Source organism: Physcomitrium patens, chromosome 2 (genome assembly GCF_059467195.1).
Source record: "Physcomitrium patens ecotype Gransden chromosome 2, ASM5946719v1, whole genome shotgun sequence".
Taxonomy (NCBI): Eukaryota; Viridiplantae; Streptophyta; class Bryopsida; order Funariales; family Funariaceae; genus Physcomitrium; species Physcomitrium patens.
In genome coordinates this window covers 11546480-11556352 of record NC_143411.1, presented here as the reverse complement: position 1 = coordinate 11556352, position 9873 = coordinate 11546480, and the positions used below count along the sequence as shown (strand labels likewise).

Genomic DNA, 9873 nt, shown 5'->3' with positions numbered 1-9873 from the left:
TGATATTTTTCATAAATTATTTAGTGACACTTTTAGAATTTTTTTATAATTGTTTTATGATTTGAATAAGAATTGATTATAATTATTAAGGTTTAATTAAATTTTACTTTAAGTTTTATTTGGATCATTAGGTTATTTGTATGTTATAATTACAATTTATCTTCTATAGTTATATATCCAATGTATTTGTAAGTTAGTTTTTACATAACACAACAATAGTCTCTTTTGTAGCTGAATAAACTCTTTTTTCAATAAATTGTCATTTTTTACAGCCATACTTCTAGTTTTGTAGTTGTAGTGTTTTTTTGGACAATGTTGAATAATATACTTAAATTCTCCACAATATAAGCACCATCTTTCTTAACAATAGCAAGTCATTTTTTACTTAATAAGAATTTTAAACCATATCACATCAATTTACATCTCTTCCATTTTCAAATATATGTATTTAGAAGATGTTGATGTTGCCGTTGAATTGTAAAAATATTAAGGTTGACTTGTGTGACTCTCAAACTGAAATTCAAAAAGCCAATTTTTTGACTTAAAGTTTAAGAATTAAGTAAGTTCAGTATCAATTTTTTTACCTCAATTTATAATCTATTGAAAAATTGGCTAATGACTCCAACATCATTCTATTTAATATCATTTGTAAGTTATTAGAATTTTGGAGTATATAACATTATTAATCGATTGTCTTATTGAAAAATTTGAATCTTATTAGTTGCAATACAAATTTTATCATGTTTCTTATACATGGATCAAAACTCGTCCAAAATAATCTCTAAATTTTTTTATATTGGATTATATTATTCAATAAAAGATGAAAAGAATGATAAAATAAAATTTAAAATTAGTATTCTAATAAATTTGATTTGTAATTGTAGAATTGAGTAGCTTTAAAGTTGAAGTTCAATCACTACTTTAACTTGATTGATAAATCCTCAAAACATTAATCTTGTAGCATCAAACCTCTCAATGAAGGTAACTCTTGGTTTTCTAATACTTAAACAATATTCTACCATATGAGAAGTAATATGATTTGATATAGATATTGAAGTAATTCTAATCATCTCTATATCTTCACTTCATGCCAATCCTATTATTCTTTGTAGTAGTAAAATAAATTAATGCATTATAAGCATTAATTTTTTTATTTGTTTTTATATTTATGTTATTATATTTTTTATTTGAATAAGCTTTTCCATAATAATCTAATAAAAAAATAAGCTATCTAATATCACTTAAGACAAGTAAAAGATAAGATTTAAGAATAAATAAAATTCTAAAGATAGTATTGAATTAAAAATAGGTAATCTATAACTTCTAATATTCTTATATCTTATTAAGAAAAAAAAATCTACTCTCAATCAGAAAAAGACAAAACTCTAATATTATAAAAGTATGTATATAACCAAGTGAGATGTTTCTTGAAAAGAAATGACAAAATATATATACATATATATATATATATGTTTGTATATATATATATATATATATATATATAGATATATATACATATTCAAGAAGAAGTTAGAATGATTATTACCAAAGACTATAAAATTATAGATTCTTGAAATTAAACTAGAAGTAATAGTAGTAATAATAATAATAATAATAATAATAATAATCATAACATGAGAGAGGAAGGAATTGCTCTTATTCCTATATTTACTATCTAAATAAAAGCTACGTGACAACATTCTATAGAACCTCCAACATGTCTTTAATTTGTAAGATAAGTTTTTTATTTAAAATATATATTAAGTTATTTTCTTTTTGTATAATATAATGTGGTTATTATTGCTATTAGCATTTATTATTATATATATTTTTTAATCTTGGTGTAACACTTTTTATAAAAAAATATTTTGATTTATATTTTTATTGTATTCAAAATAAAAAATATTATAATATGGTATTATAGTAATAAATATATTGTATAAATATTTTAAATAAATAAAAATAAAAATAACTTAGATAAGAAGATTTTGGAAGTTCACTATAAAAGTTGATTATTTTGTTTTGTTTGATACTTTTATTGATTATATTTCAAATTAGTAGAATAATTTGAAACCTAAATATGTTTAAGCATAGTAAGAATATAATTAAAAATAATATTATAACAATATAAATTAATATTATTAATAATTAGAATTACAAGCTTACTTGACCAACAAAAAATTGCAACCTACAAAAAATCACAATACTAGAATCATCAATACTTAGAAGATTATATAAAGAGCTTTAATATGAATTAGCAAAGGTTGAAATCAAAATATCAAATTATTGATTTAATTGCATATTATTATTTTCAAAACAGGAAAAATTGTGTGTTGTCATAGTGAAGGCCGTTGTCATTTGTGACATACTCAATTGGATTTCTATAAAAGCATCTAAACACCTAAATTTTCATACCTCAAGAATCATAGGATATCCCTTCTATGTTTCCACATGCTGCACAGAACCAGCTAATAACTGCTTCTCTGACTGAAGAGATGTTTGGAGTGATTCAGCCTTCGAATTCTCTCGCCACACGCGAAGTTTTCTGATCATTGCGTTCAATGGTTCGATGACTCAATTGCAAATCTTGTGTTTGCATCTCCTCTTATACTTAACCAATGACTCAATTTTGAGTTTCATCTCAATCCTTTTGGAATCGTTTGGCCCATGATAATGCTCAAAAATCATGATCTTTTCAAGATGTTGTGCAACTTTGTAAGGTCCTTCAACTGTTGCCGCATTTTCTTCTGTTGCTCCCAATGAATGAAAAATGTAGATGTGAGCCTATGTTGAAGCATCTGTTGGAGATACCCAGTTGATATCCATACATCTGGAAGGGCTCGGATATCAATCTCTGAAAAAATAAATCTGCAACTAATCTGGTATATGTATCAACCCCTCAAATAATAAATCATTCTTATGTTTTGGTTCTTGGGACTGATTCACAGTTTGTTGTTTGTGTATGGATTTTTGTTATTCCTTTCTGTCAAATATCCATGTTCTTTCATGGTATCAGAGCTAGTTGAGATCCTCATAGCAACTAGTTTATTATGTGCCGCTCATTACCCTTTATCTTCTCTTACCATGCCAAAAGACGGCACCATCCCCAATGAAGTCAAGCTAGCAAAATCATCAAATTCCAACCTCTAAAAATATATGATCACTAGAATTGCTAAGCGAGACAAGCTCTGGAATATCCTGTCACCAATCACTAGTACTTCCACAAAACCAGAAACGGATTGAGACAAACCAAGCGAGGATAGGCAAGAACGGCTCATGTACATCTTAACTATGTCTATCTGACCAAATCTTTATGATGTCCTCATTAACTTCCAGGAACCAACGGCTCTATGGGACTCCATGTATTGATCTTTCAAAAACGCGAACGACAGCAAGAAGTTTGACCTCAAGAACCACTTTGGCTTAATTGTATTCTCGAAAGCACTAGGGGTAGAGAACTACTTCTCTCAATTTTGCCAAATCCTCGCCGAACTTTCACCCATTGGTGTCTTAATTGACGACCCAGATTTGGTGTAGGTAGTAGTGAAGCCTTATTCGATTCATTTGATTATTTTCTTAGTTACTACACCAGTAGTGGAGGATATCCCACCTTGGATCAGTTACAATCTCGTTTGATGCTTGAAGAAATCCGACGACAAACCAGATCGAGGCTCAAATCAGCGACCATCGAAGCACTCTACTTCCACAGCAACCGAAGCTACACTCACCACAATCAACATATGAAGGGATCCAACCCTTCTTCTCCCAACTTTAGCACCGCGCACTACACCACACAGGGACACGAAAACAATATGCCTCAAAACCAGCATACACTGTGCCACTACTACGGAAAGCTGGAGCACTTCAAGCACATGTGCCCTGAGCGCCTGGTAGATATCCGGAAACTTAAATCCTAGAGAATGGCCAAACTAGGCATTAGACTTGCTTCAACAAACTTTGCTCAAGAAGAATTAAATTGGCCAGATCCATGGGACTGCTCAACCAACGCCACATTTACGTTGACAAGTCAAATAAAGAGGTCTTTGAAGCAGCAATCTCGTCGCTGAACATTCATCATCTTGACTCCAGCTAGTACCTTGACAGCGGAGCCACTCAACACGTGACCGGCGACCACAAAGTTTTGATAACCTAGAGAACTTTAGCAAAAATGTTAAAACCGTTGCCGATCAAAATCATCCAATTACCAGTATGGATAGTGTTCACTTTAAACTCCCATTGGGTGAAATAAAGGAAATTTCTAAAGTTCTCAACATACCCAATCTGAAAAAGAATCTCTTATCAATCGGGTCTTTCACAGATCACCCCATCATAGAATGCTTCGACAATCAAAAGTGTATTCTGTACAACAAAGATCATAAGAAGATTGTAGCAAAGGGGTTTTGAAACAAGGAAAATGGTCTGTATCAACTCTCATCCCATCCACCAAATCTCACAGCGAACATAACTAGTATTGACCTATACACAGCTAGGTTGTGGCATCACCGCCTCGGGCACCTCAGTTTTGCTCGCTTTCACGAGCTGGCATCAAACAACATGGTGATTGGACTCCCCTACATCCCAGCTCATTCTGAAACATGTGAAGCATGTATCAGGGGGAAACAAACGCGTGCAAGTCTGCCTAAAGTCAGCACCTCACGAGCACCCAAGGCGCTGGATCTTTAACATCTCGACCTCTGTGGTCCCTTCCTCTTTACCTCTCAAGGAGGATCTAATTACAGGTTTGTCATTGTAGATGATTTTAGCCGTTACATCTGGACTTTCTTCTTATGCCTAAAATCTCAATCCTATGAACAATTTTTTTCATTCAAGAATATGATCGAGGTCCAACACAATTGCAAGATCAACTGCATTTGAAGAGACGGGGGAGGAGATTTCCTTTCTCAACAATTTGCTGATCTCTGTGCATCCACAGGCTTAAGATGCAAACTCACCAATGCGGCTACTCCAGAACAAATCGGGATAGCAAGCTACTCGAGGTTGGTCGTAGCATGACTATTAAAGCTGGAACCCATCTTACCTCTGAACGGAGGCTATCAACACGGCAGTCTTCGTCATCAACAGGTCTCCAACAAAATCACACCTCATGTAGTGTCGTTCCAACAGCTTTTTGGCAAAAAACTTGACGTTTCTTTCGTTCAAATATTTGGGTGTCGTGCATATGTGTAGATACAGCCTGATCAACGCTCCAAGCTAGAGCCAAATTCCAAAATCGGCATCCTCGCGAGTTATGATTCTTAGACCAAGGGCTATCGAGTGTGGATCCCCGCGGATCACAAACTCATCATAACCCAAACTGTGCGATTCAACAAAGGCTCCATCCTATCTAAAGAGACCTCATAGTTGCACTCATTGGCACTCTGGCTCAAAAACAACACAAGTCCCGCGATTGTTACCTCCGAACTTGATCAATCAGCTCTACATTCACCAGAGAATACTCTCTTTGACAACCACTTTGGAAGTACCGTGACACCTCACGATACAACGCTCATTGAAGAAACCCAAAACATACCATCCTCCGACCTGCACAATCCAGTCAACTGTCTCGGGGAAGAATTTATTGAACATGCAAATCCAAAGTTTCTCAACCTAATATCAATCGCCACCAACACCTTGCAAAATTCTACATCAGAATCCTCTAATCCAGCCCCAACACAACAACATACTCGGCACCAACCCCCTGCTTGGCCAAGAAAACCCTCCTCGCGGCTCAAAAACAATGTCACATATTCTGTAGACACCGTCAAACCTCTTCATCCTATAAATGTCGACTGCTTCTTCGGCATCACGAAGGAACCAACCAATCTTATCACTTTCACAAATGCTAACTCAAGCTCTGAATGGCGGGCTGCAATAATACAAGAGCAAGATTCGATCATCAAAAATCAGACATGAGAGCTATGCGAGCTCCTACCCGGAGCATCCACCGTAACTACCAAATGGGTATATAAAACCAAAAAAGGAGCCAACGGCCTATCTTGCAAATTCAAAGCTTGTCTTGTAGTCCAAGGCTTTTAGCAAATCATAGGAATCGACTACAACAACGTATTTGCCTCCGTTGCCAAATGGAAAGCTTATGATTACAGTTATGTATTAAATTAGAGCATTACTAAGTGGCATTACTAGCCCACCTTGCTACAATTCCAACATGGCTTTCTAAACTTATTCTCCAAATGCCAACATGTCTATTTGAAGGCTTTCAACTTTTTATTCCTGAGATTTTTTAATCCTAGGGTTTTTCAAACCTTGAAGTTGAATTTGATTAACATTAATTCTTACAACAATTTGTAATCTACATAAGACTAAAGATTTTGTAATTTGTAATACGATTTTTTTTTTAATGCATATAAAAGAAATTTTTTGTCTTTGATTTATATTCATGTTCCTATTCTTTTTATTTTTTAAGATTTTATTTTTTTGAAATAAGTGAATAAGTAGTGCTTATTATTTTCATACTCTAATTTTTAAAATCCAAGTGTGATTTGTATATAGAAGTTGTAAATGTACTTTTTCATTTGGTTTGATTTTAAAAATTAGACCTATTTATAAAAAAAATCTTTGAGAAATATTAAATAAATAAATAAATTGCTGTGAATACCAAAACAAATCTTCAAATATAAATAAATAAATAAATTGCTGTGAATACCAAAACAAATCTTCAAATATAAATGAATTCAAAATATGTGTGGACTAAAAAAAAGAAGTTTTGATACTTAATACAAAAGAATTTAGATTTTGTTTGCCATAAAAAATCTAATTAGTATACCATGGCACCATTTAAATATTAAGTAGATAAGAGAAAATAAAATTGCATTCATTTTTGTTCAAAAAGTTAATTTGATTATTTTCAAATTTTAATATTTAAACAAATTAAAATTTAATAGTATTAAGAAGAAGAATAATATATATATTTATATTATAAAAAAAACAACAACAACAACAATAAAGGTGTTGATAAGAAGAAAGATGACCTCAATTTTGCCTCTACATGGATTAGTGGACAAAGAAGGTACTTGGAAGTTTCTTAAAAGTCACAAGACTTACAAACCATAGATCTAAGTTGTATGATACTTCCATAACAATTTTTTAGAATGAGAAAACTTCTTAGAAAAGTCACATTAACTTAGTGACATACTTATATATATAAGAAGCCTCTTTGATGTTTCTTTAACCAAAAATATATATATATATATATATATATATATATATATCACTTCCTTAAATAATGTGTATATGTGTGACAAATTTAAATTTCAATACATTATAGGAAATTATCAAAGTTTATCCTTCATTTAAAGATTAAAATAAATCCTAAAAATGTGATGTATGAAATCTATAAAATAAATCAAAATTGAAAGACTAGAAACAATAGCCTAAAATTATATTTATAAAAAATTATAATAAATCCTTAAAAAAAATTCTAAAAAAAAATAAATCAAAATAATATTTATAAAAGAAACATTTTAGAATTTTTTTTCTTAAATCCAAAGTATTGTATAAATTTTTTTATTTTTATTTTTTTACGTTCATCAAAAATTCAAGTTAAAATTTATTTTCTAAGAAATAATTTCAACAATTCCAATAATTCCAATAATTCCAATTCTATTTCTGATTAATAAAAGAGAGAGAGACAAATGAAAAGTAAAATACAAGCGAGCAGCGAGCAGCGCCATGAGGAGAAGTTGCAAGTGTGTGCACTGATGCAACCATGAAGTGGAGAGAATAGAAGAGAATCAAAGAGATAGGAGCGCGGCGGATGGGCGATTGATTGTGCAGGCGTAGCGTGGTAGGCCGAGGTGGGTCCCTCGCGGGATCCGCAGGGTGCAGCTCCCTTGGCCTCAGTGAACAATTACAACTCGTAGTGGTCGTGACGATGGAAATTGTCCTCTGACGACCAATGACGCTGAGGAAAGCCCCAAAGAGCACTGCCCCACTTGCACCTCCAGGACGGCCCTCTGCAGTTTCCATGGCCCCACAAAAGCCCACTCCCATCACCTGGAACGGAACCCTAGCAACTAGGCTTCCTTGTTTTTGCTTGGATGCCAGCTCTCATCAAGCTGCTTCTTTGTCAAGGCTGCTTGGCAACTTGGATTGTGAATGCTGTGTGCTGTGTATATGGATCTTCCTCCCGATTGGTTTTATTGCTGGTGTTCGATGCTGCGGCAGAAGCAGAAGAAGCTGAACAGGAGGCCTTTGGTGTGTGTGAGTTTGTGTGTCTGTGTGTGCACTTCGTGATTGTTGCGAATTGTCTTCCTGAGCTTCCCTTTGTTCCCTCTGAGTTCGGTGTGAGGGGTTGGGGTTCGACGGAGTGAGTTGGGCTTACGAAACAGGTGGTTCTCGTGAGCGGTGTCAAGGGTTGGAGGGAAAAAGGAACTTGATGGGGGCCCTTGTGCCTCAGTTGGAGTCGAAAGGCGACGTTTCATTGTTGGTGCTCAAGGCGTACATTTTGTCTCTCTTCTTTCTCGTCGTAGCGCTGTTTCTTGCTGTTGGCGATGCCTGGATCCAGTATGCAGAGTTCTATGCTATGTCGTCCTTCTCCTCGAATCTCACCCAGCACTACTTAGATTTCAGTTTGATGGTTTGAAGAGCTCTGTTCTGAATCGGATCCCTATTGGCTCTCTCGAGGAGCTTCTCCGACGGTTTCAGCTTGGAATCTTTCGGGCTGTTCATTTACTTAATCACATTGCATTGGCAAATCGGTTGAGATGGAGGCTTCGAGCTTCGAAGCTAAGTCAAAACTTGGTCACTTCGGTCGGAACCTGAGATCCACTGGGTCTCTTCCTGACGTTGTGGCTTCACTCATTGTACTCTTCGGTTTTGGTCGCTTCAACTGCACCGTGTCTGCCGAGTGGCATGCACTCATCGGCGATATGCCTTGTGGTTGCCTGAGGGGTGCACAACGATGTCATCATTCTGTTTCTCCAGGGCATTGCATATTGCAACCTCCACCGCCTTGATGGATAGGTCTACTCGGAGCCATCTCCTCATTCCTGGTTGGAAGCTTGAGGAATAAGTGGTATCGCAATTTTTCTCAGGAAGAGCATGCAGATACAACAAAGGCCGTGGAGTTTCTGAAATCGCAAGGATGCTTTTTCAGTATATCCGCTGAGATGGGGCATGTCCAGACGCTATTCGAGGTTTGTGGGAGTACGGGCACTGCGTGCACAGGTGACAAACGTGGGCCCTCTGTAAATGGGACAGCGAATCATCAATATTTTGCCTTTCTTCGAGTACGTTGCGTCGCATGGGTGGGCTTCTATCAATAAGGACGGCTGCAATACTAAGGCTCTGATGCTTAGAAACCCACGATTTAGCGGCAGTTTGGATTCGATTACCCTTATAGATTCTATCCAATTAGGGACGAGGGTGCTACTTAGAACATTAGCGGTGATTACCCACAGACAAGGAGCAGCATCGCTTGCAATGATATGTTAATTTTTGTAGATTTTCATGTAATCACTCACGTTTCAACGACAGCATATGCTTCATTTGTCTAGAGGCTTTGTTCATGATCAGATTCTAAAACAGATGCCATTTCATGCTCAAAACAAACAGATCCTTTGAAAGGCTTTCTCCAGGTGGTTTTGTTTTCCTTGGGAAGTGAAACATACGCGGAAAGTAAGGGACCTCATTCCTGTTTCCCGCATGTCATCGATCTGATCAGTTAACCCAATGGATTCCTCGTTTGAAAGCATCCAATCTTCTTATCAACAAGTGCCAAACCAGATTAAGCACAATTACAAAATGTTCCGTATGGCAATCGAAGCCATTCATGTGAAGTCACCGATGCTTCCCGTACTCCTCCTGATGAAACAAGGTGGAAACTGGCATGCTCTAATTGTCTTGAACACTCTC

The 9873-nt window shown here is 35.2% G+C and overlaps 1 long non-coding RNA gene across 1 annotated transcript; it reads right to left on the bottom strand.

Annotated features, from left to right (window-relative positions):
- Positions 1-2270: 2270 nt before the first annotated feature.
- LOC149989741 (uncharacterized) lies at positions 2271-6811 on the bottom strand. The gene is made up of 2 exons (XR_016500282.1): positions 3611-6811; positions 2271-2830 (listed from the first exon to the last, which is right to left on the bottom strand). It is a non-coding gene; the product is annotated as an uncharacterized LOC149989741 (long non-coding RNA).
- Positions 6812-9873: the final 3062 nt, after the last annotated feature.